The following is a 25,916-nucleotide window of genomic DNA, read 5'->3' as shown; positions in this document are numbered from 1 at the left end:
CAATCTAACTCTCATAAAAGTCACTGAAAAAAGTCCCACTTCAGAGAAAAGGGGATTCATAAAAGTCAACATAGTAGCTTAGCAATCTCATCTTTCAATATATTTAATAATGGCCCAGGTTTAAGAGTAGAGTCCAGGTGATTACACAGTCATCATAGCCATGACTAACGTTCATAAAGCATTCAAGTTCTAAATTATCTCTAGAGAAATAGTTCTCCCTTTCCAAGAAAGAAAAAAGAAAGATGGATTTTTAACTGGAAAGAAATCCAAAATTACCTTGCATATCTAGGTTTTAAATTACTTTGTTGCAGAACAAATGCAAAACAACTGAGTATTAACCAGAAGGCGGCAACCTCAGATTCTTTGCTGGTGGGTCGGCCTGCTATAGTTCTTATCTCCCCAGTCCTCCCAGCCCATGCACACCATTCTGTCCAACATCACAACTCTACACTCATACGTACATTACATTCAAACAATACATTCAAAAATATAGAGTCCTAGAAGTTACAGAAAAACAACTTTCTGCTAACATGTTATCTTTTAAGCATAATCTAGAGCAATAAAATATTATATTTTTAGCAAGCAGTAAATTGACATTTAGGATGAATTAAATACAAGGTAAAGTTTATTACTTATTGTGATGGTTTGTATATTCTTAGACCAGGGAGTGGCACCATCTGGAGGTGTGGCCTTGTTGGAATGGGTGTGTCACTGTGGGTGTGGGCATAAGATCCTCACCCTAGTTTCCTGGAAGTCAGTCTTCCACTAGCCAACTTTGGATGAAGACATAGAACTCTCAGCTCTGCCTGCGCCATGACAGCCTGGATGCTGCCATGCTCCCACCTTGATGATAATGGACTGAACCTCTGAACCTGTAAGCCAGCCCCAATTAAATGTTGTTTTTATAAGACTTGCCTTGGTCATGGTGTCTGTTCACAGCAGTAAAACCCTAACTAATACACTTATTAACACAAAGTTCTGTTAAATTCTAAAAATTAGTTAATAAAAATGAAGCACTGTAGAAAATATGTATGAGTCAAGATTCTTGGCTTCTAACAGGCACAACACACAAGTGTGTCCTTTTAAGTACTTCACCGTTTAGTACTCAATCTCTAGGTTCCACAGGCAGGTAATGTTGCCTTGCTCTACAAAGAAGGAAACTGGGGTACAGAAAAATTACTTTGTTAAGTCATAAGCTTAACCAGTAAATTTTCTAAAGATGCAGGTTTAAATAGTATAAGAAATTAAGTAGGACCAGTACATGCAGAGCCAATTCAAAAACAAAGGTCAGCGAGGGTTAGGTTAAGTACCAGAGTGCCAGGGTGCAATACCCTGTATGCTGTAACTAAATGAATGGATTGTTTAAGGTGTGTTGCTTTGTTTTGATTTGAGATTTATTTTATTTATGTGTGTAAGTGTTTTACTGAGTGTATGTATGTGCACCATGTGGAAGCCTGGTGCCTGCAGAGATAAGGAGGAACTAGCTCCCCTGGAACTGGAGTCATGGATGGTTGTAAGCTATCTTACGGGTGCTAGGGAACCTGAACTCAGATCTTCTGCAAGGACAAGTGCTCTTAACCACCCAACCTTCTCTCTTGCTACACTTTATTTTTTTAAAGGCCATTGTCAAAGCACTACATATAGAAAAGGCTGAAGAAAGAAAAAAAAAACAGATGAAAGGAAACTAAGGGTTTTTTTTGTTTTTGTTTTTGTTTTTTCAGTGCAATGACCAGGTCCAAACAACAGGAAAGATGGCAATCTGTGGTGAGAAATTAGACTAAAAGACTGAAAGACAGAAGGCAGGCAGGCAGGCAGGCAGGCAGGCAGGCAGGCAGGGAGGGAGGGAGGGAGGGAGGGAAAGAAAGATGGGTGAATGGATGGATGGATGGATATAACATATTCCTTAAAGAAAGCAAAGTAATTTTAACTTTTGAGAAGCATACTCTGGAGAAACAGTCGAAAACTAACTTTTTAATTCCCAAACAGTATACTTGAAATATACATCAAACAGCTAAACAAACATCTCATTTCTAGCAAAATACTATCATGCTTAACACTTTTCTTTAGGATTAACATAGTTTACAGAGAAGTAGAAACTTTTACCATAATCAAAATGGGTCAATCTAAGTACACTAGGGTTTATCTCTGAAAAAATCTTTTGAGGTAATTTGGGTGTTTTCTCATCTCTAAGACACCTTTAAACAGAAAATGTGCATGCTCCTGTACTTCCCATCCCAATTTGCAATAAAAACAAACTTTCCTAGTGATTATAAAAGTTTAGTTGGCCACCAAAAACCAATTATGGCTATGAAATCAAATTTAAAGATGGAACTGCAATCTCTCCAATCCAAACCATCATATTTAGTAGTGTCTATTTCACGGTATTAAAGCAAGACCATTTTCTAACCATTTTTACTCCTAAAGTGTACAATAGGAATAGGCAAAGGACCTGATCTGCTTTGGTTTCTTCCAGCCTGTTTAGTTAGGAGACAGAGGCTACAGTGTCTGGCATGAACATGATACGTGAGCTAAGTCTATTCCTTTAGCTCTAGGAAACTGATCTCCATGGCGCTTCTTGAGTGAACCCTCAGTCACCATAGGCTATTCTCACCCAGGTCCAAGGCACCTTCAGTCCCACAATGGCACTACCATTATGAGTCCTCAATGCTAACCTTTAAATTATGTAAGATTGGTAGCAAAAAAAAAAAAAAAAGCTTATATCTACATATAAAGTAGTGCCTACTTCTGTGAAAGGGCCTTCTTCTGTGTAGCAATACTCCCTCCCAGGAGGCACAAGGAAGATCTCATCATGATTTCTTGGCTGCCTTTTACTGATGTAATCACAGCATCAGGCTTTGAAATAGAATCCTGGGCTAGGTCATTCCCTGCAGAGTCTACCATTGCTCCTTAGTGAGTCAGCATCTGGACTACTGCCAGCATGCTTTCTACTGGATCTAGCATAAAAACATATTTTTGGAGAGTAGGAACAGTGAATAAAACAACACATTTCAAGGCTCCCTAAAGTACTTATCAAGCAAGCCACTCAAATGTTTTAATAACATACAACCTCTACATACACAAATAAAAAGTTTGAGTTAAAAGAAAGAAATAAGTAATACAGCAGACAGGAGAATTTTACAAGGTTTCCTTGTATGCATGTGTCCAAAACTGTCCTGTAAAATTTCCTGATTTTGAGTATATTTTATACAAATAAGCGTATTTAAATGTGTGAATCTGAAAACAGAAAAGTCATATTAATTTTTTCATATCAGGCAAGAATATCACTTAGATGGAGGAAAGTCTACTCCCAATACCTTATAAGAGAATGCTATTCATTTTTTTAGAAAGAAAGAAAGGAAGAAAGGAAGGAAGAGAGAGAGAGAGAGAGAGAGAAAGAAAGAAAGAAAGAAAGAAAGAAAGAAAGAAAGAAAGAAAGAACAGTAGTTCTTAGAGAAAGTTAAAAAAGAAAAAAAAAATGAACCAGGCACAGTGGTGCACCCCTTGATCTCTGAGTTTGAGGCCAGTCTGGTCTACAAAGTGAGTTCTAGGACAGCCAGAGAAACCCTGTCTCAAAAACAAAAACAAAACAAAAGAAGACCTCGGTCTTGCCAGGCAGCACTCAGGAGGTACCGGCAGGTGGATCTTTAAGAGTTCAAAGCCAGCTTGGTCTGAATTCCAGGACAGCCAGGGGTCCACAAGAATCCTGTCTTGAAAAACAATACAGCTATGGTCTTGCATGGTGGCACATATTTTAATTCCAGCACTCAGATAACAGAAGTAGGTATGTCAGTCTGTGAGTTCAAAGCCATCCAACTTAACATACATAGTTCTAGGACAGTAAAGACTACATAGAGAAATCTCATCTCAAAAAACCAAAAAACAAATTATTTATATATATATATATATATATATATATATATAAATATATATATATATATAAGCTTATGCAGTTTTAGTAAATAAAGCCTTCACTAAAAACATGTAAAAGATGATTTAATATCCAAGATGAGTAGGCTGTACATATAAAATAAAAAAAATTCTAGACATTTTTAGGATATATTATGTAATTAGGATCTATTATGTAATTCAATTTAAATAATAAAGCCGAGATATTCCCTAAGAAGTAGATTTAAACAGCTTACATTTAAGTTAGAAAAAGAACATTATGTTAAACCACTTTATGCACAAAAAAAAAAAAAAAAAAAAAAGAGGACCCAAGCACCAAACCACAAACCATACAACCTCTAAAACATAGAATATAGCACTGGGTTAGCATGCTCAAGACCCTGCGTCAATCCTCAACACAGTTACAGACTCAAGAAATACTGCAGAGCTGAACTCTAAGAAAATGGATCTCCCTTTATTATACCAATATATCCTCCTGCCTAAATCTTCCCCTGCTACTTATGGTCCTGGAATAAATAACCTATCATTTTTCAGTATTTTTGATTCTTGTATTTCCTTCTCTAACCCTGAATGTTACCTAGTTGAAAGAAGATAATGTTGTCATTATCAAGTAATGACAATATCATCACTACAAACAGCAAAAACATAGCCCTTACCACTGACTAGCTACTGCAATAGACACTTGCTAAATCCTCACAGGAGTGTTGTTATTCCCATTTCTAAAAAGAAAACAGTCAGAGAAGTTAAAGAGGTTGCCCTAAAATCATAGGAAAATTTTACTGACAGACTTTAATAACCATCCTACTACAATTCATCCTATTGACAATTTAAAAGCCACTAAAAACAAAATATGACTTTAACACTAAGGCAGTTTATGTATCCATTAAAAAGTATGTATGCATTAACTTCTTTAATTTTAAAAAATTCTGAGGCTGACAAGCTGGCTCAAAGCATGAAGGTACCCGCTAGCAAACACCATGACCTGAGTTCTAACCCAGGGTACACGGCTGAAACTGCGCTCACTCACACAGCCTGTCTGTCCCCGGACCTGAGGGGCATGCACAGGGACACAAACAAACAGCACAATAAAAATAGTGAATTTTAAAAAAGTATTAGTATGTTCTGTGTATTTGGCTTTGTATATACCTGTGTACCAAATATGTCTGATGCTTTTGGAGTACAGAAGAGGACTCTCCTCAAACAAGCTACAGATAATTGAGTGCCAGCCACCGTATGGATGCTGAGAATCAAATCTGAGTCCTTTGGAAGAACTCTCCAACCCCAATAAACTTTTTAAATAAAAGAAAATGTTTGCTTTACAGGTAACAGTTTAAGAATACTCATGTAAACAAGTTACTCTCATTTATTCTCTAAGTGGGTTTTTCTAGGAGTGAAGTTTGCTAAACTAAAACAATGTTCTATGAAAATTACCAGCCTTTTCGGATTCTGTAGTAAAGTTACAAAAGGTCTAGGCATGTTCAACCTGAGGTTCACACGTGTCCCAGAACAGTTAGAGTATGCCCCAATACACTTATAGTCAATGTCACCTCACAACATCAAAATGCTGGATCAGAGCCAGGCAGTGGTAGGACACAGCTTTAATCCCAGCACTCAGGAGACAGAGGCAGGTGAGTCTCTTGAGTTCAAGGCCAGTCTTATCTACAGAGTGAATTCCAGGATAGCCAAGGTTACACAGAGAAACCGGGTCTTATAAAAACAAACAAAAGGGCTAGAGAGATGGCTCAGCGGTTAAGAGCACTAGCACAGACAGCTCTTCCAGAGGGCCTGGACTCAATTCCCAGAAACCACATGGTGGCTCACAACCATCTGTAATGGGATCCGATGCTCTCTTCTGGTGTGTCTGAAGACAGCTACAGTGTACTCATATAAATTAAATAAATAAAACTTTAAAACAAACAAAAAGCTGAATCAGCTAGATATTGTATTTGAGTGTACATACATGTAGAGGTCAAGTATCAATATCAAGTGTCTTACTCTCCACGTGATTTTCTGAGACAGGCTCTCTCACTGAACCCAGAACTCATGATTCCACTGAGACAGTGAAGTCTCTTGCCTTAACCAGCACTGGGATTATAGACATGCACCTGGTTTTTATGTGGGTGATAGGATACAAACTCATATCTTCAGGCTTAGATACGTTCGTTCTATCAAGCACTCTTCCAACTGAGTCATCTCTTCAGCCACAGGCACTTTACTTTTTCCATCAAAACAATAAGTACATGGGCATACATACATGTGTATACATAAGTAGCTTTCTAGCACCCTTAGTTATAATTATCAAAATCTGAAAACAATACAAATAAAATAAGGGATATAAGCTAAGGGATATAAACTATGGCATATTCATACAACAAAATACTATTCTGAAATAAAAACTGATTACTGATAACCAAAAACAGGATGAATATCAAATTACATTATATCAAGTACAATATGCCATATTATAACCTCTGCCTTTCAAAGGCAGAATCACTGCAAGTTCAAAGCCACCCTAGTATACACAGGAAGTTTCATGACAGTCAGAAATACATATAGTGAGATACCATCTCACTATAAAGGCTGCATGCTGTGTGACCCAAACATAGAATTCTAAAATAGACAAAGCCATAAAAAGAAAACAAATAGCCAGAGACCAGACTAAGTCACAAAGGACTGGAAGAAAAGTGTTTGTGATTATCAAACACACTACTCTTCCTTGATCATAATAGTTTTTACAAAATTATGTGTCTAAAACTAATCACTAGGGGCTGGAGAGATGGCTCAGAGGTTAAGAGCACTGACTGCTCTTCCAAAGGTCCTGAGTTCAAATCCTAGCAACCACATGGTGGCTCACAACCACCCGTAATGAGATCTGATGCCCCCTTCTGGTGTGTCTGAAGACAGCTACAGTGTACTTACATATAATAATAAATAGATTAAAAAAAAAAACTAGCCGGGCGTGGTGGCGCACGCCTTTAATCCCAGCACTCGGGAGGCAGAGGCAGGCGGATCTCTGAGTTCGAGGCCAGCCTGGTCTACAGAGTGAGTTCCAGGACAGCCAGGGCTATACAGAGAAACCCTGTCTCGAAAAACCAAAAAGAAAAAAAAACTAAACACTGCTATATGTAAAGTATATCTTAGTAAAGAATAATTTTAAACCACACATGTGATAGAATCTTAATTATTTCCAGCAGCAGAAACAAGATATTGGGTGGCAGGCAAGAACAAAAAACTTTTTTCCATTATATACCTTGCCTAGGAATCTAAAGAATGTTTGTAAAAATCTCTCAAGAGGCTGAGAGATGGCCCAGCAGTTAAGGTTGGTTCTGAGTACTTACATGGCAGTTCACAAAGCGTCTGCAACTCCAATTACAGAGAATCCAGTACCCTCTCCTGACCTCTACACACATGTGGTACACAGCGATACATAGAACACACTCACTCATGTTAAAATAAAGAAATGAAGTGAAAAATCTTTCACACTCACTCATGTGCCAGAGAGAGGAGGTTGGAGGACAATATGCAAGAGTCAGTTCTCTCCCTCCATAATGTGAGCTGCAGAGACTAAAATCTGGTTGTCAGTCTTGGTGGTAAATGTCTTCACTCACTCTTCACTCACTGAACCACCTCACCAACCCCAACTTATTTTACTTTACTTAGTATTGTATGTGTATGGCATGTGTGAATGCAGGTCCATCCATGCCACAGTGTACATGTGAAGGTCAGAGGAAACTTTTTAGGAGTAAGCTTTCTTTCCATCCTGGGTTCCAGGGATCAAACTCAAGTTATCAGACTTGAACAGCAAGCCCTTTTATTTGCTAGGCCATTGCACAGGTGCTACAATAGTGGTTCTCAACCTGTGGGTTGAGACCATAGAGGTCACATATCAGATGTTGACATGATTCATAATATTAGCAATATTACAGTTGTGAAAAGCAACAAAATGATTTTATGGTTGGAGGTCATCACAACATGAGGCACTGTATTAAGGGGTCACATCAAGAAGGTTGAAAACCACTGTTCTCCAACAAAATCTATAAATAACCAAATGGTTCTATTTTATACTATAATCTCTTCCTACTGTTAGTCTATGTAACTGCTTCACGTTAAGATTCTATAATTGGCCAGTAGTGGCTGTGGTGGCAGTGGTGATGGTACACACGTTTAATCCCAGCACTCAGGAGGCAAAGGCAGGTGAATCTTTGTGAGCCCAGCAATGATGAGGCAAAGGCAGTCATACTTAGCTCCACTTTCTCTAGTCGCCTAAATATGTTCCTTTAAATTCAAGACCTCATTCATACTAGTTTACCTTCCTTCCCAGTTCAAGTTCTCTGTAACCAAGCTCCTGTAGGCAATTTTTTCTTGAATATATCCCAGCCTCAGTGTTAAATACATAAAGGGTTTCAGCTCAGTCCTTTACCAAAACTCTCTTCCCCTTCCAATTAGCACACTTCAATTTATTCCTGCAGGCTTAAACTCTATCAACTTCAAATTGCTGTCTCTTACCTACCATTCAAGTGATTAACAGATGCATACTTCCTATAAGGAGCTAACTAGCTAGCTATTTTCCACAGAATTAGCACTGTGCCACAGCCTTATTTCAGATCCTATTTCTGAGTATAGGATAGGATCACTGTTTCCAATCTTCCCATAGCTCTAGGCACATTAACACCCAACACCTCCTCCCTTACACTGTCTTTCATTTCAAAAGCCTAAAAGGATTCAGTACACACAGAAGAAGAAAATGCCAATATTTTAACGATTGGAATCTAACAATTTGTGGACCATACTTTAGAAGCTTATCTTTAGCTCCACTAGCCTCTATTCTGTGCTGGCAAAACTACAACTAGTTTTTACATTGATGTTTCAAACCTGTCCTGTTTCTTAACTATAAAGAAACATACTCATCGGAGAAAACTAGTCAATTATAAAAACAAATAATAATAAAGCAAAAGAGTCATATTATCTCACCGGACAGATATTAATCACCACTAACATTTCTACCCGTGTTCTGCAAGGTGTCTGTCTTCTGTGTATAACCATATTGATTAATTTACCAGACCAGACTTTAAGTACCACAGAACAAGGGAGAGATCCTGTTTCTCTGGAAGATCTCTGTTTCTTCACTTTCTTGCATGTTTTATGAATATATGTTTAAAGGAGTGAAGAAAATGCGACAGGTGAAAAGAATCAACCTTACTCCATCCGTCTCCTTCACTCCTACAACAAACTATGAAAAGCAGTTTAAGAACATTACCAAGAGCCGGGCCGTGGTGGCACACGCCTTTAATCCCTGCACTCGGGAGGCAGAGGCAGGCGAGTTTCTGAGTTCGAGGCCAGCCTGGTCTACAGAGTGAGTTCCAGGACAGCCAGGGCTACACAGAGAAACCCTGTCTCGAAAAACAAACAAACAAACAAAAGGAACATTATCCAGGGCAAAGCATATTGCTTATATACTTAGTAAAAGGACTTGTAAGAGATTGTTTTTCAACCCTTGATAATACTTTGAGAGGTAAAGGAATACCAGAAAGTTTCACCTACAATTACTGACCTTACAAAAATATCTTCTCTACACATTACATAAAACAATAATCTAGACTGGCAAAATAGTTCAGCAGGTCAAAGTGCTTCCCATGCAATCCTGGCTACCTGAGCTTGATCCCAGAAACCCAGGGTTCAACTCCCAAATCCTGACCTCCACATATATGCCATAGTATATAGAAATACATGATGATAGTAAGTCAAACTGTACATGGTGCTTTTAAAAGAACAATTTAATTCATGTACATTTGAGTGAGTAAATATGTGCTGGTCAGGCATAATGACATATGGCTATAATCCCAATACCTAGGAGCCTAAGGTAAGATCAGGCTGTTCAAGTCTAGCCTTGGCTACACATGTTCAAGGCTATCCTAAGTTCCATAAGATGCTATCTCAAAACAAGTTGAGAATTTAATCAGCCTATGAATACTTAGATTTATACACCAAACAGTATAGGGAGTACTGGTGCAAACAGCTACCTGACCTTACTGCAGAGTTTTCAGTCTACACCTAAGCCTGATATCAAACCCTCTAAGTTACAACATCTCCAATAAAAGTGGTCTCAAATCCTTGTGGGATCTAAGATGCATGAAAAAGGACATCCCTCTCCCCTTTTTTGAGAGAGAAATTGTGCAGCCCTGGCTGTCCTGGAACTCGTTCTGCAGACCAGACTAGCCTGAAACTCAGAGAACTCAGGCCTGTCTCTGCCTCCTGAGTACTGGGATTAAAGGTGTGTGCCACCACTGCCCAACAGAAAGAATCTTCTATATCAAACTGCACAAGATTAAAAGAAAAGACATCTGGTATGTGTCCAAGGCACCTTACAAAGCAGCCACCTTCAACATTAAGTTTTTCATTCCTTTTAGTTAACAAAAAGAAAACCACTCAAGCTGCTTAACTATAATCTCTTTTCACAATCTCTAAGATTTTAATTATCTTTCTTTGACAATGACCATACAAAAAAAGAAATAAGTTCCCTACAATGGAGAAGAGGGGGAAACTTTACTTTTTTCTAACTCAAAAAAAAAAAAAAAATGTTTTCTGTGGGCTGGAGAGATGGCTCAGCATTTAAGAGCACTGAGTTCAATTCCCAGCAACCACATGGTGGCTCTCAACCATATGCAATGAGATCAGATGCCCTCGGCTGTGTGGCTGAAGACAGCTACAGTGTACTCATATAAAATAAACAAATAATTAAAAAAAAATAATGTTTCCTAACTTCATAACTTATGGGTGAAGGGACACCAAGTCAAAACACAACTTAAAAGTTATCAACAGGAATGGAGACATGTACTTCTAACCCTAGTATTTAAGAGGTATAAGAGGAGAATCTCAAGTTCAAGGCCAGCTTGGGCTACAGAAGCCAGCCTGAGAAACTTAGTGAGATCCTGTCTCAAAATAAAAAGCACCAAGCAGGCTGGAGCTACACCTCAGTGGTAGAGTGTTCACCTAGATGAATAAAACCTTGGGTTCAATTCCCAGGCCAAAAATAAGGAGGAGGAGGAGCAGTCATCACCACCACACCTCAATGAAGCATTTTTAAAATGGAATAGACCAGGCCCTTCCAAATGGAGAGCTGAAACAACAGGCCATTGTGGTCCTTTGCAAAGGATAGCAAGCTGCAATTCATTTCTTTACTCAGTCTCCAAAACCAAACTCAGAAGAACAAGGATGCTTTACAGGAGAGCTGCTTTCACAAACCATGTTCTACTCTACATAGTCTCAATTGTTCCTAAGAAAAGTAGACTGTTTATACTCTTCCTTACCTTTTTGTCTTTTTCTAATTCAATTAGTCAGCAACCATATCAAGTATTAAGTTGATGATTTAGGTGTACATATCAAAACCCAACTAAACAGAATCATTTGTATAACTGGAGAAATGCCCAATTAGAAGCAGAGGCAGGTGGATCTCTGTGAGTTCCAGTCCAGGATACTCTATATAGCTGTTCTTTTAGCCTAGCCAGTGACATGGTGAAACCCAGTCTCAAAAAAAGAAAAATACAATTTTCCACCTTAGAAATCTTAAGCATTGGCAGCCAGAGCAGAATACAATATACCTCAAGAGATGTCCCACTGGGTGAAAGAAAAATGGATTTGAGCTTCATTTATAACTCTCATCCATGTTCGTTCGGTCTTCCATCTCATAAAACACAAATACATAGTTTGTAAATTAAACACCAAAATATTAAAGATTAGTGCTCAAACCTCTGTACTGATGGTGCAAGCAACCAAAAAGCCTGGACATCAGAGGCCTAAAGTACTGCTTTATCACTTCACTTATCTTTACCCTCCACAAAGCTAAACCATAGAGGTTAAGTCTTGATGCTGAAAAGAGAAAAGAAAAAACTAACCTGCTTTAATGTCAGAATTACAAACTATTAATTGGTAAACTGCTAGTATGAATGCATGGAAATAGGTTCTAACATGTTGATGGAAAATGAAGACATCTATCCTATCAATATGATACCTTCAATATATCCAAATGTTAAAACACCTCTATTTCAAGGGATGGAGGTTCTAAGCATTGTTCAAAAAAGCAAAAACAACAACAACAGAAGAACAACCATATCCTTTGACCTGAAAAGCAAACGTACAAGATTAGGAAAACAGCATAGCTGCAGAAAATGTCCACACAAGTTCATCAGAGCACTATTTAAAAGAAAATTTAAGGCAACGTAAATTAACAAAAAATTATCGTAAACTATGGTTATAGAATATGATCACAGAATAATCTCCATCATGAGAATATAAATTTCCCATGGAAAGCTTTTCTTGTAAGTATTCCAATTGATAACAAATAATAAAAGAGTTAATGATTGTTAAAGTCAAATCGAGTAGACCACCTCTACTTTTATGCATTCTCTAGGAATGATTCAACTGGTTTGACACTGGGTTGGTTGCTTGGGCCTGGGGATGTGTTTTGTTGGCTTTTTCTGACAGAACCTCCTGTAGCCCAAGCAGGCTCTAAATTCACTACAGATAAAGTTAGCCTTAACTGATCCTCTTGCATCCACCTCCCAAGTGCTGAGATTTCACAGGTGCACTGCCACACCCAGTGTATCTTGTAGGATTTTTACAATGAACATGTACTATAACATTCTGAATCAGAAACAAATTCACTTTAAAAGTAAACTATATGAGAAGAGGAGATGTGAGGAGTGGGGGAAGAAAGAAAGATGGAGAGGGTAAAAGAGAGGGTAAAGGTAAATATATCTTCCATCCTATGTGGAATCTAAATTTAACATACATGCTATCATACATATATATGTGTGTGTGTGTGTGTGTGTGTTTGTATGAATGACATGAAGTCAGAAGATGTGGGAAAAGGTCACCATAGGAAGTGGGGAGCAAAGGGCAATGGGCAAATGAATTTACATGCAAAGTACAAGGTTATATAAATGAATTTTTTTTTTTTTTTTTTTTTGGTTTTTCGAGACAGGGTTTCTCTGTGTAGCCCTGGCTGTCCTGGAACTCACTTTGTAGACCAGGCTGGCCTCGAACTCAGAAATCCGCCTGCCTCTGCCTCCTGAGTGCTGGGATTAAAGGCGTGCGCCACCACCCCCAGCATGAAATTATTTTTACACTAAGAAAAAAAGACATTTTTTAAGCTAGCAAGATGGTCCAGCAGCTGAAGAAGCCTACTGCCAAGAATGACAACCTTAGTTGAAACCTTGGGACCAACAAGAAAGATAGAGAGAACTGACTTCAACAAGTGGTCCCCTGACCTCTACATGCCCACCTACACACCCATACCTACACATGAACACACACAATAAAAATATAGCAAAAGCCAGGCAGTGGTGGCGCATACCTTTAATCCCAGCACTTGGGAGGCAGAGGCAGGCGGATCTCTGAGTTGGCGGCCAGCCTGGTCTATAGAGTGAGTTCCAGGACAGCCAGGGCTACACAGAGAAACCCTGTCTTGAGAAAAGAAAAAAAAAACCAAATATTTAAGCCTAAAAAAGTTACAAGGGAGATAGCTAATAGATAAAGTGCTCGCTACACAGTCATGAAAACCTGAGTTCAATCCCCAAATAACACCTAAAACTTTGTGTATTGGTGGTTCGTGATTGTAATCCCAACATTGGAGAAGAGGCCAGCTGCTGGTCAGTTTAAACAAATTCAACTACAGAGCATTGGTCCCAAAGAGAATCTTTGTTTCAAAATACAAAATGAGCAGTCAAAGACTGGCACCAAAGGCTAACTTCTAGCCTCTGCTCAAATGCACATACATACATACATACATATACCTGCACATATGGATGCAGCCCTAGAGGAGGCCTGGAGCTCAGTCTGAGTTTGAGGCTGTGCTCAAACTCAGAAATCCTCAGGCCTCTGCTTCCAGATTTAAGGTGTGTGTCACGCCCAGTACAAACTTAGATAATAATAATAAAGAACTCCCAAATCAACAATTTTGTCATTAGCAATGTACTGACTTATCCTTTTTAATGCTTTTTTTCAGTAACCACACTGACTTCATTACCCTGCAATATGCCACTTGCCATTCAGAAAATACAGTTCTGGGGCTGGAGAAATTGTAGAGGCCCTGGGTTTGGTTCCCAGAAACCATATGGAGGCTTATAATCATCTGTAACTCCAGCTCCAGGGGATCTGACATCTCTCTGACCTCTGCAGGCTCCTGCACATACATGGTATACACACATACATACAAAATTTTAAAAAAATTTAAAAGAAACAAAAACACACTTCTATAACTTTTACACAGAACATGCTAAGCTCTTTGCTCTAACCACCTTCCACCACAGCTCCAAAATAAGAAAGAGATCAAATACAGTGAAGGGTATCCACTTGATCCTCATGGCATTTGAATTGATGGCTTTACTTCAATTCCAGTTCCCAACAAGGACTCACCCTGCAAGACGGGCTCCACTCTACTGCAGCCCCTGCAGCCCCATGACTCTTTCTGTAACAGACACAAGTACTCAAGGGTTTCTCCCCTTCAGCTGCCTTCCCAGTGGCACCAAGAAATTCTGCATTTAACATGTTCCTGGTTGACTTCTGCTCACTAGCCAACTCTGTTTATTGGGAGGTCAAGGATGAGACAGGGTTTCTCTGTGTAGCCCTGGCTGTCCTAGAACTCACTCTGTACACCAGGCTGTCCACGAACTCTGAGATGCACCTGCCTAGGCCTCCTGAGTGTTGGGATTAAAAGCATGAGCCACCACTGCCTGGCTAGACAATTCAACTCTTTCATGAAAAACTTTTTAAAAAAGAATTCTAATGCAATAAGATTCTATCGTTACATTATTTAGCTTGTTTTTCATGTGCCATTCCATTTGCTCTTCCCTCACAACCTGTGAAATAAGAAAACATTGTTCTTCCTTTAATAATGAGGGAATGTTCTATGGCTTGCCAAAAACAAAAGGGCTAAGGAGCAGCACTAGGCAGACTCGAGACTTCCTGAGCTATCCACTATCACACTAAAACAAAAACTTCTTTATTTTTATCAAATAAAACTTTAAAATGTCAACTTTAAAAGGCTTTTAGTTTCTTCATACAGTACAAAAATGAAAATGAAAGCACACTAGTATCAAGATCGCAAAATTAAGATTTAAAAATAGCAATGGCATGTAGTAGTAGTCTTGAATTACTGAGAACTCTAGCTCAATCCAATATGGATGTGACCTCATACTTAATTTTAAATTGGTTTCACTGATTATGAAATTACATAAAATTCACCACCAATGCTCTAAGGAGCTAGCTTAAGAGATAGAGGCACTGACAGCCAAACCTGCAACCTGAGTTTCATCCCCTGTACCCCGACACACGTGATGGAGAGAATCAACTCCTACAAGCTGTCCTCTGACCTACACATGTGCACCATTGCATGCATGCACCTACACTCATACTCAGAAACAGACATGATTTCTAAAACATAAAAACAAATTCCCTATTTAAAATATATAACTGGGTAATCCGTAAGAAACAACTAGACATAAAGTGTGCACAAACTTCTCCCAAACATTCTTAGAATTGTGTCTTCATACCAGATTATGAAGTGCCCTCTGTGAAACTGACTCGATTTCAACATAAAGAGAATTACAACAGCATAAGAGTGCTGTTTCTGCATACTTGCAACATGTACTCAATTTCCTGAGCATTTTTGGGAAATGTATAAAATCCATAAGCTAAAAGCACAACTCAAGAACAGAATACTCTTTCTGGAATCTTAGGACAAATTTATAAGAGTTTTATTTCTTTTTGAGTTTCGTGTGTGTGTGTGTGTGTGTGTGTATGTGTGCATATGTGTCAATGCACACATGTGGAGGTCAGACAACTTAAGAGTTTTGTTCTCTCCTTCCACCACGTGGGTCCAGGGGATCAAACTCAAGTTGTCAGCCCCTGAAGCATGTGTCTTTACCCAGTAAGCCATCTCTTCTGCTTCTGTTTTCATTTTTTAAGATAGGATCTTCCTATAAAGCCCTGGCTAATGTGGTACTTGCTTATGTGGCTGGCCCACAGTCATCTCAAACTCTTGGAAATTTTAGCCTGATTTGTTATTTCTTTTAAATACCCATATTTTTAAAAAAAAATATTTAAAATGTGTAAAAACTTGGCCTCAGTATGAGTTCTAAATTATGTAAATGAGGAAACTTGAGTACAGAGAATATCCCAACAGCCATTAATGCCACAAATGATCCAGATATACCCAGCAGCACAGAATGGCCATCTGTCTATACCACCTATAAAGTCAGTAAGATGTGTCAACACCTAAAGTTTTAAATGCATTAAGACTTAAAAAGAGAACGAAAATCCCTCTTCAATGTAAGACATCAAGTAATTTTTAATAACTAACTAGTGTTTCTCATACCAATACTATTCATTTGTTTTTAAAACAAATCTGAAAAGAAAATCCTGTGAGAACTATGGTAAGTAGTGGGGATATCAGGAAACAAAACAGACAAGGTTTCTGGTCTTAGTGAACAACTGGGTGAGCCTCTCTATGATATGTCAGAATACAACCCTATGCAACTGTTAACACTTTCTTCCACCTCTTCCCAAACTGTAACAATCCTCAACACACCTTTGAAATATGAATCCATCTCTTGGTAACTCAGAATTCCACTCTATCACAGAAAGTAGAAACTAGTGCTGTTACGAGGGTTTTTAACCCGACTTTACCATACCTCACAGCCTGGAGCAAATTTCAAGAACTTGTCACAACCTACAGTACACCTTCCAGGTCCACAACCCTGGTCTCAAATGACTGTAACACACCCTGCTACCCTCCACTTTACTGGAAACCTGAGCCAGGTGGTTTAGAAGTAACTACAATGTTGGCATGTTAGAAAGCGCCTTTAGGACCCTTCTGTGGGCCAGAAGCAGACTTCAGGCCTCACTTCCTTTATTTTCCTCTAGGTCTTTGGTATATCTCTGGATATACGTTCAGCTATACAACATTTAATTTGATAAAATGTGTTCCGATGCCTTGTGAACAAATTCATTATGCTGCTCACAGTTACCTAAAAAGTAAAAATGGTAGGGGTGAAATATGTCTTCATAGGCAATCACTCTAACCTTCTAGAAGTTTCCAAATTTAGTTTAATAACATATTGCATAGCGTTTACCCACAACGGTGTCATTCTGTAAACTCTTCTACTCAGTCAAGCATGGAAAAGAAGTCTTTCACTGGCCATCAACGCATGTAATTTGGTTTCCAAGTAAAAAACACAGAAACATTGCAGAATCTCAAAGAAGGCCTCCTTCACATCCCCACAAACAAGATCATTTTGATAGAGAACCATCTACCATTCAATCGTAACTTCTGACGGCTCACTGTTCACGAGAGGAACGAGGCTGAGCCTCCACTACAAGAACACATGCACCTTTAATACAAAAACAAAAAAAGACCCTAAATGTCAAAAAGCCAAGTGGATGTCAAGATAGTAAGAAGAATAAAAATGTAAACTTCATTCTGACGATGACTGAACATTAATATCTAACAGAAACCTGTGTGTAAAACTCTCAAGTGAGATGATCAGACTCCTGGTGGCCTAACAGAGTGCGCAAACTCTACTTCCAATTTTTGAAATAAGTTTTCTGGCCCCAACAATACCATCTTGGGTCATGAAATGCAATACATCCAGTACAATTTCAACCCAAGAAATAATACTGATCTTTTGCAGCGCTACTTGAACAGTGTTCCCCGAGCTCCTCCAACCACCCCTGGACCTTCGTTCCCCTTCAAGCACTACCAGGTCAGGAGGATGCCCTGCCGCAGTTAGGCTGAGGCCCGCACAGCTCGCCTATGGTTTCCAACAGCACGACCTCCGGCCTCTCGCCACTAAGGACTCCCACGGTCTCGACCAGGGCCTCGGGCCACACGCTCACCTCCCGGAGGCCCGGGAGCGTTTTCCAGGGCGCCCCAGCCGCACCTCCCAACACTCCGAGTGTTACCCACCGCCAGGTTCAGGATGGCCGCCGAGCTCGGCGACCCCGCCTCCCCCGACTCGCCCGACCGGGCCTCGGTGCTCCATTCCGAGAGCTTGCCCCGGGAGGCCGCGGCCAACCCAGCCCTCCGCCCGCCGCCGCCTCCCCGGCCGGTGACAGCCGCCGCACCCGGCCCAGGTCCGCCCCTCCTCCAGCACCTCCTCGCCACCGGAGCCGGAGGGTGGGCTTCTTACCAGGCGGCAGGACATGGCGAGGCCCGCCACCGCACGGCCTCCTCCGCCACCCCAGGAGGCTGCCAGCCAGGGTCGGCGGGGGCCAGCGCCTGGGCCGCTGGAGCGTCTCCGCCGGCTGCTCCGCCGCCGCCGCCGCCGCTGCCGCCGCCGCCTTCTCACAACCACAACAACATGGCGGCAGCGGCCACACAGAGCGCGCTCCCGAGACCGATCGGAGCTGAGAGCGGGGGCGCGCGCGCACGCTCCGGCGCGCTGTCCGCGGTGGGGTGGGGGGCGGAGGGAAGACTGGCCGTCACGGGATGGACGAGGGCGGGGCCTGGCTCGTTGGTCACGCCCCAGGATGTGGGCGGGGCTGCAAGGCACCGGACTGTGGCTGCAGAGAAGCATCAGGAGGAAGAATAGAAAAATGAGAAGTGAATAAATAAACCGTTACGAATTAAGAAAAAGAAAAAGAAGGTTAAGAAAGATTTTCAGGCTTCTTTTCCAACTTAATGGACCAAGACAGCACTTCAGCTTACTCTACTTTCTATTAAAACTAAGAACAGTAGTGATATATCCCCAGCAAGTATAGTCAATATAAAACTAACTAATACCGTGCATGTAAATATAGTGTGCTATAAGTTATGTCCAGAATACAAGTTCAAACTGCCTCAACGCCAGCTCCTAATAAAAAAAATCTCAGTGCTCAAAGAAAAGCAAGGGGGAAAAGAATCCCTACTTTCACTGGCCTCCAGAAGAACCCCATAGTCTAACACTGTAATATCTTATCTTAGATCAGCAGTCCTCGGGGTCTCAAATATCCTGAACCTCAGATATTTACATTATGATTCATGGTAGTAGAAAATTACAGTTATAAATTAGCAAGGAAAATAAGTTGGGAGTCAGCACACATGAGGAACTGTATTAAAGGGTCACAGCATTTAAAAGGTTGAGAGCCACTGTCTTAGGTCCTAACAAATCCTCAGAGATATTTCACAGATCCTCAGATGAATTTTAACATGACCTTGATTTTTTTTCAGAAGACAAGTAAATGAAATTTATTCCTGTATTTGTTAAATTGTTTGCCCCCCCCCCTTATTTGTTTCTTTGTATTCAACATTGTTGCCTCTCTGCCCCCCTGGAGTTTAAGAATAATTAGAAAAAAAGGATGCTGTCTTATTTGTCATTAGGTCTCCAGAACCTAAAATTGCCTGTACAACACAATAGCCAGACAAATCTCCTAATTATGGAAGAGCAAGTGTTTATATTTATCTAGTTGAATCTTCATAAATGGTCAGGCCTATCTTTATTTTACAAACGAAAAAAAAAAAAGTAAAACCCAGAATAAGTTGAATTTAACTAAAACTTCAAACCCAGGCCCAGACAACAACACAACTATCCTATTACTCTCTGGGTTATGCTACCCACCACATCACAGAATCTCAAGGAAGGTCAAGGAAGGTACTACATCCAGATCAGTTAGCAAAGACTTCCCACCACTCTCCAAGGACCTGTCTTCCTCCTCTTCAATGCAGCTGATTGTGTCTCCGTTTTCACCTTCACTAGAAAAGCACAGGCTAAATTTGAAGTACAATGATTGCACCTCTTGGATCAAAAATAATTTTTTTGGTAGTGATAGCAATAAACTCTACACTTTCATTTATAATCCACTGTCCTGGTTTCCCTTTGTGTATATTCTCATGGCCTTTGTGGGTCAGGAAAAAAAAAGAAATAGAGCATCAAATAGATGAACAACAGGACACACAGAGTAGACAGACTGTCAGCAGTGGGGGACCTGAACTGGAGCTAGCACTTCACTGCCAGGACAATCCCTGCTGGATGGCTGGACACTGATAAAGTGGCTCCAGGTAAACAACTCAGCAACAGGAAATTCCCACCTGCTCCACCAATCCCACAGCTCCCACAGTCCACATGGAAAGAAAGAGCACCTGGATCAGCTTGTCGCTTGCTTCTCTGTTTATCAACAATAACAATTTGCTTTTTGATCTGAAGTGAGAAAGGAAATCTTTGACTGAATCCTCGACCAGTATTTAAAATGTTTGAAGAAATTTTACCGTTTCCTTGAATTCATGGTGTGCACCGAATCTTTTAGCCTGCACCAAATCACTTCAACCTTAGATGTAGATGAAACGAGAAGGCCAGAGTTTGAACTCAAGTGATCTGATGTTGAGGCACATCTGTGCACATCATACTACCCTTCCTCTCCACTTCTGGAAGCCTAGAAGGCAGATATTAGGAAATTGTCTCTAAATACAAAAGAGCAAACTCTGCATGGCCTGGAAACTCCCTTTGTAGGGGCTGAGGATACAGTGTGTGTTGAGCGCACACCAGGCCCTATTTTTAACAAGCAGAAAAAAAAAAAAAAAACCCTTTCTGCATTCAAAATAAGATCACAGTGACATTGATAACATTAATGAGAATATAATTACTTCAGCAAAAATGCCTGAAAGTGATCATTTTTTAAAAACAATGTAATGCATATGCCATTATCAAAATTGTTACTTTTATTCTGTATCCAGTGGTAGGAATCTAAAACAAGGCAAGCATAGCACTGTGTGTGCTTGAATTAAAATTTCCAGTAAGTATAAAAATATCTCCCAGGATTTTTCTGACAGCACATGGTACCCCTACTGATGGAAATGGATCCATTTCATTTCCGTTCTAATTCAGTGTAGAGCAATGGCTTTTAAAGCATGGCCCACAGGTTCTTCAGGTAACCTGAAATTCTCAGGGGTCTATTTGGATTCAAAGTCTTTTCATAATAATACCAATTAATAACTTGTCTTCTTATCATGTTGATATTTATACCAATGGCACAAAAGAACCAGTTTCATTGCTGGTGCTTTGTCCCAATCAGGGCAGTGGTACAGTGTGTTCCACTAACCATTGTATCCTTAACAAAGTGGACTGATACTAAACAATATGTCAGTTTCACTTAAGAATGTCCTGTATTGGCCGGGCATGATGGTGCACGCCTTTAATCCCAGAACTCGGGAGGCAGAGGCAGGCAGATTTCTGAGTTTGAGGCCAGCCTGGTCTACAGAGTGAGTTCCAGGACAGTCAGGGATATACAGAGAAACCCTGTCTCAAAAAAAAAAAAAAAAAAAAAAAACATAAAAGCAAACAAACAAAAAAAGAATGTCCTGTATTGAGAAAAAAGGGAGGCCTAATTTTATTGGCTCTTTGACGGCAAGCCTTTCACTCCTCCAGACAGTGATATGGAAATTCCATATAATGCACATTTTTTAACAGGTTATTGAGCTGAAATTCACAGGTCAATTTGTCATGTTAAAGGAAACTAACCAGTGGTATCTAATACCACCCTAGTGTCCTGTACCCCACTTTCCCACCCCAGTGTCCTGTACCCCACTTTCCCACCCCAGTGTCCTATATCCCCCTCTCCCACCTCAGTGTCCTGTACCCCCTCTCCCACCCCAGTGTCCTGTACCCCCCTCTCCCACCCCAGTGTCCTGTACCCCCCTCTCCCACCCCAGTGTCCTGTACCCCCCTCTCCCATCCCAGTGTCCTGTACCCCCCTCTCCCACCCCAGTGTCCTGTACCCCCCTCTCCCACCCCAGTGTCCTGTACCCCCCTCTCCCACCCTAGTGTCCTGTACCCCTCCCCTTCTCCCACCCCAGTGCTTTCAGAACTCTCAAATAAAATGTGATGTCCTACAAGCAGCTGTTTCCTAAATTATCTCGAGGAAGGAGCACTATTTTTACAGGAAAGAATGGTTAACATGCAACATCCAGTTTCTCATATTTAGTTAGTTGGCTTGTCTCCAAACATATATTATGTTTCTGACAAATACAACTTATTGTACTTGTTACCAGTGATAAAATTACTGCTTAATTGTGATTTTCGGGAATGTGAATGTCCTATCATAAGTCTAACTGCTTTACAAGACATAAAGTCTTTTCTATTGAAGGTTGGGCACACCTTTATTCCCAGCCCTTGGAAGGCAGAGTAAGGTAGGTGGATCCTTGAGTTCAGGGTCAGCCTTGTTGTGTGCAGAGCAAGTTTCAGGATGCAGAGAAACATTGTCTCAAAATGAAAGTGTTTTATACTGAGATGAGTGGTAATACTGGCAAAAGTGAATATTTCATAACACAGGATGAAATGAGCCAAGAGAGTCACATAAACCAGTGAACTAATATTTTACATAGGATCAACTCATGCTACCAGATGGTACCACTCCAAGTGGAAGACAGACCGATGAGCTTTAGTGCAGCAGAATGCTAGAAGTTCATTGGTACAAATTACCCAGCCAGAAACTTTAGACTCTGGCAAGTCTTAGTACATTGAGGAAAAAAATACCCACAAATATCTTATTTGTATGAGACAAGATTGTCTTGAGTGCGTTCACCAGAGCAGATTGCCACAAACCAAACGCAGATGCAAGTATAACAGCGAGGGTTTCACAGGCAGACAAGCAGGTGCATACAACACATAAGCAAAAATACATTCTCATTATGTATAGTGGTATTCAGGAGAAACTGAAGGGGGAAATTGGGGTAGATAATGACCTTATTCTATTGCATACAAGTATAAATGTTTCAAATAATAAAAAGTAAACAAAGCCGGGCAGTGGTGGCACACACCTTTAATCCCAGCACTTGGGAGGCAGAAGAAGGCGGATTTCTGAGTTCGAGGCCAGCCTGGTCTACAAAGTGAGTTCCAGGACAGCCAGAGCTACACAGAGAAACCCTGACTCGAAAAAAAACAAAAATAAAATAAAATAAATAAAAAGTAAACAAAGAAATAAATGTAAAATAGAATAACCAGCAACAACAAACACTACCAAAGAAACAAAACCTCTGTAACATTGCTCTAAGCAATGAATTTATTTTATTTTGAGATAGGATCTCTATACAGATCCTTGAATGTCCAGGAACTCACTATATAGATCAGGCTGGCCAAGAACAAACAGAGATCCACCTGCCTCTGTCTCCCAAGTACTGGGATTAAAGGTCTGTGTCACCATGCCCAGCCTGGTGTTTTTTTTTTTAAATTATGGCCCACAAAGCATAACCAAAATTAGCAAAAGAGATTCCATCAAACCAAAAAACTTCAGTATAGATAGCAAAGAGTGATAGTGAACAGACAATTTAGAGAATACAAGACTATATTTGCAAACCACGTACCTAGGAAAAATACAAAGTATTCAAGGAATTCAACCTAAAAATAAGCAAACAAGTAACCCAAATGAAAAATAAATTGAAGGTGTGAACAGACATTTCTCAAAAGAAGACATAGCTAGCTGCAGTGGCGCTCACGATTAATCCTAGTACTTGAAAAGCAGAGGCAGGCAGATCTCTCTGCATTCAAGACCAGCATGGTCTACATAGCAAATTCTAGGTCAGCTAAGACTGCATAGGGAGACACTGTCTCAAAATAAAACAAAGCAAAACCAAAGAAGACATACGTACAAATGCCCAGATGGAATATGGAAAAAAAGTGTCCAACTTCACTAAACACCCAGGAAATGTACATTAAAACAGAAGTGTACACTCAGAGGAGATGGCTGAGTGGATAAAAGTGCTCACTGCACAAGAATGAGGAACTGAATCCGGACTCTAATACCCGTGTAAAAAGCCAGGCACAGCAGAGAATGACAGGACAGGAGGACCCAGGGGCTCACTGAGCAAGCCGTCTCACCAATCAGCAAGCTCTAGGTTCAGAAAGAGATGCTGTCTCAAAAAGGAAGTGATGGACAATAGATAAAACATCAAACATTGACCTCTGGCCTCCACACATATACAACATATGCACACACACACACAGAGTTCACAAAGGGTTAAGGTTTATGGCTCAATGGTAAATGCATGCTTGTATGCTTAGCATGAGCAAGGCCTTGACCAAGCATCCAGCACCACTGCATGCCTAAATAAATCCACATTAAGAAAAAATACAGTGGTGCCGGGTGTGGTGGCGCACACCTTTAATCCCAGCACTTGGGAGGCAGAGGCAGGTGGATTTCTGAGTTCGAGGCCAGCCTGGTCTACAGAGTGAGTTCCAGGACAGCCAGGGCTGCACAGAGAAACCCTGTCTCGAAAAACAAAAAGAGAAAAAGAAAGAAAGAAAGAAAGAAAGAAAGAAAGAAAGAAAGAAAGAAAGAAAGAAAGAAAGAAAGAATACAATGCCTTTTAGAATGGCCATTATCAACAAGGCAGACAAACAAATGCCTGTGAAAATGTAGAGAGAAGGGGAACTTCAGGGTTGGCTGGAATGTCCATCAGTAAAGCATTATGGACAACAAATGAAGAGAGTTCAAAAAATTAAAGTAGAGCTGTGCTGTAATGCAGAAATCAGAGTACTGCCTAGCATGCCTGAAACTTTGGTCTGACACCCCCCCCCCAGCCATGACCACATAAACTTGGAGCATTGGCACATGCTTGCAATGCTAGCACTTGGAGTGTGGAGACAGGAGGATCAGAAGGTCAAGACCATCCTTGGCTACATAGTGAATTTGAAGCCAATCTGGACAACACCATACCATGTCCAAAAAGCTAAAAATAGGAGCAGAACAGGATCAGCAATCTGAGTACTGGGTACATATCCAAAGGAAACAACGTTGTCGTGTATAGAACAAATAAATATCTACAATTTGTATTCATTGCAACATCAGTCACAATAGCCAAGCAGCAGAGAGAATCATGTGAGAATGCATAGCCCAACAGTAGACAAATGGATAAAGAAAATGTGGTCTATATACAATGGATATATTCTTTCAGCTCAAAGAAGAAGAAAACCACACTACTTCCAATAAGATAGATGACTCGGAGAATATTATGCTAAGAGAAATAAGCCAGATGCCCGGTAAGTAGAGAATACACTCACGGATACATGGAATCTAAAAGGAGTCAGTCCTAACGGAACTGAGTGAAATGTTAGTCACAAGAGGTTGAGACTGAGGCCGACTGGGAAGCTATTGTGTCAAATGATACAAGATATTAGACAAAAGGAATTCTAGTTACCCAGCATTCTATCGTACAGTTATATTGCATACTATATGTTAACAATGTATTCTGTAAGAGGGTAGGTTTTCAAATGTCCTCACAGAAAGGGACTTGAGGCAATGCATATGCTAAACAGATCATTTACTCATTTCACAGTGTTCAGACATATCAAAAACCATGTTATAGCTCAGAAATAGCTGCAATTTGGAACTGTCAATTTGAAAAGAGGAAAAAATATAAAATGACCTGCCAGTGGCTTATGTAACCCCCAACATTTGGAGGTAGAGGCAGAAGACTCAGGATCTCAAACTAACCGCAAGTACATAGTGAGTTCAAGGCCAACTGGGCAACATGAAACCCTGTCTTAAAAAAACCACATAATATAAAGTAAATAAGTAAAATTATCATAAGAAAAGAAAGGCTAAGCTGGGTGCAGGAGCACACTCCTAGCCCAACATCTGGAAGGTAGACACAAGAGGATCAGAAAGTCTATGAAACTCTGGATCCAAAAAAAAAAAAAAAAAATCTAAATGTGAAGCCAAAAGCCTGTAATCTCAGTACTTCGGGACAGAGGCGGGAAGATGGGAAAACAAAGAAAAATAGGAAGTCAATAGTAGCAAAAACCAGATTGTGTCAAAAATGCATCTATATGGGGGCCCAAATAGCTGAGCTTTGCAAAATGCCGGTGATAGAGCTTTTCATCCAGCACATTTGTCCCCTCTGCACTGTGTGTGGCTTTCATCGGGAAAACAGGTGGCTGAAGGAGTTAAATGAGTTAGTACATGTTCAAGGGACTTCCACTGTCCTCTGAAGAGAGCTACCTGCAGCCTAGCATCAGAGAAGACTGACAGACCAACTGTGGGAG

The 25,916-nt window shown here is 40.3% G+C and overlaps 1 protein-coding gene across 5 annotated transcripts in view; it reads right to left on the bottom strand.

Annotated features, from left to right (window-relative positions):
- Window positions 1-18,305, bottom strand: part of Mtmr3 (myotubularin related protein 3) — a 131,049-nt gene extending 112,744 nt beyond the window's left edge. For 4 of the 5 annotated variants that reach the window (XM_029484042.2, XM_021176002.3, XM_029484043.2 and 1 more), the window contains exon 1: window positions 18,093-18,296. The gene's annotated coding sequence lies outside the window, so the exon portion shown is untranslated. Of the gene's footprint in view, window positions 1-18,092 lie in introns of all 5 variants that reach the window. The other variant, XM_085829148.1, reaches the window with a different exon arrangement.
- Window positions 18,306-25,916: the final 7,611 nt, after the last annotated feature.

This window comes from Mus caroli, unplaced genomic scaffold (genome assembly GCF_978045245.1).
Source record: "Mus caroli unplaced genomic scaffold, Mus_caroli_1 scaffold_13, whole genome shotgun sequence".
NCBI lineage: Eukaryota > Metazoa > Chordata > Mammalia > Rodentia > Muridae > Mus > Mus caroli.
The sequence above is the reverse complement of the archived record's forward strand: the minus strand, read 5'-3'. Positions and strand labels throughout refer to the sequence as shown.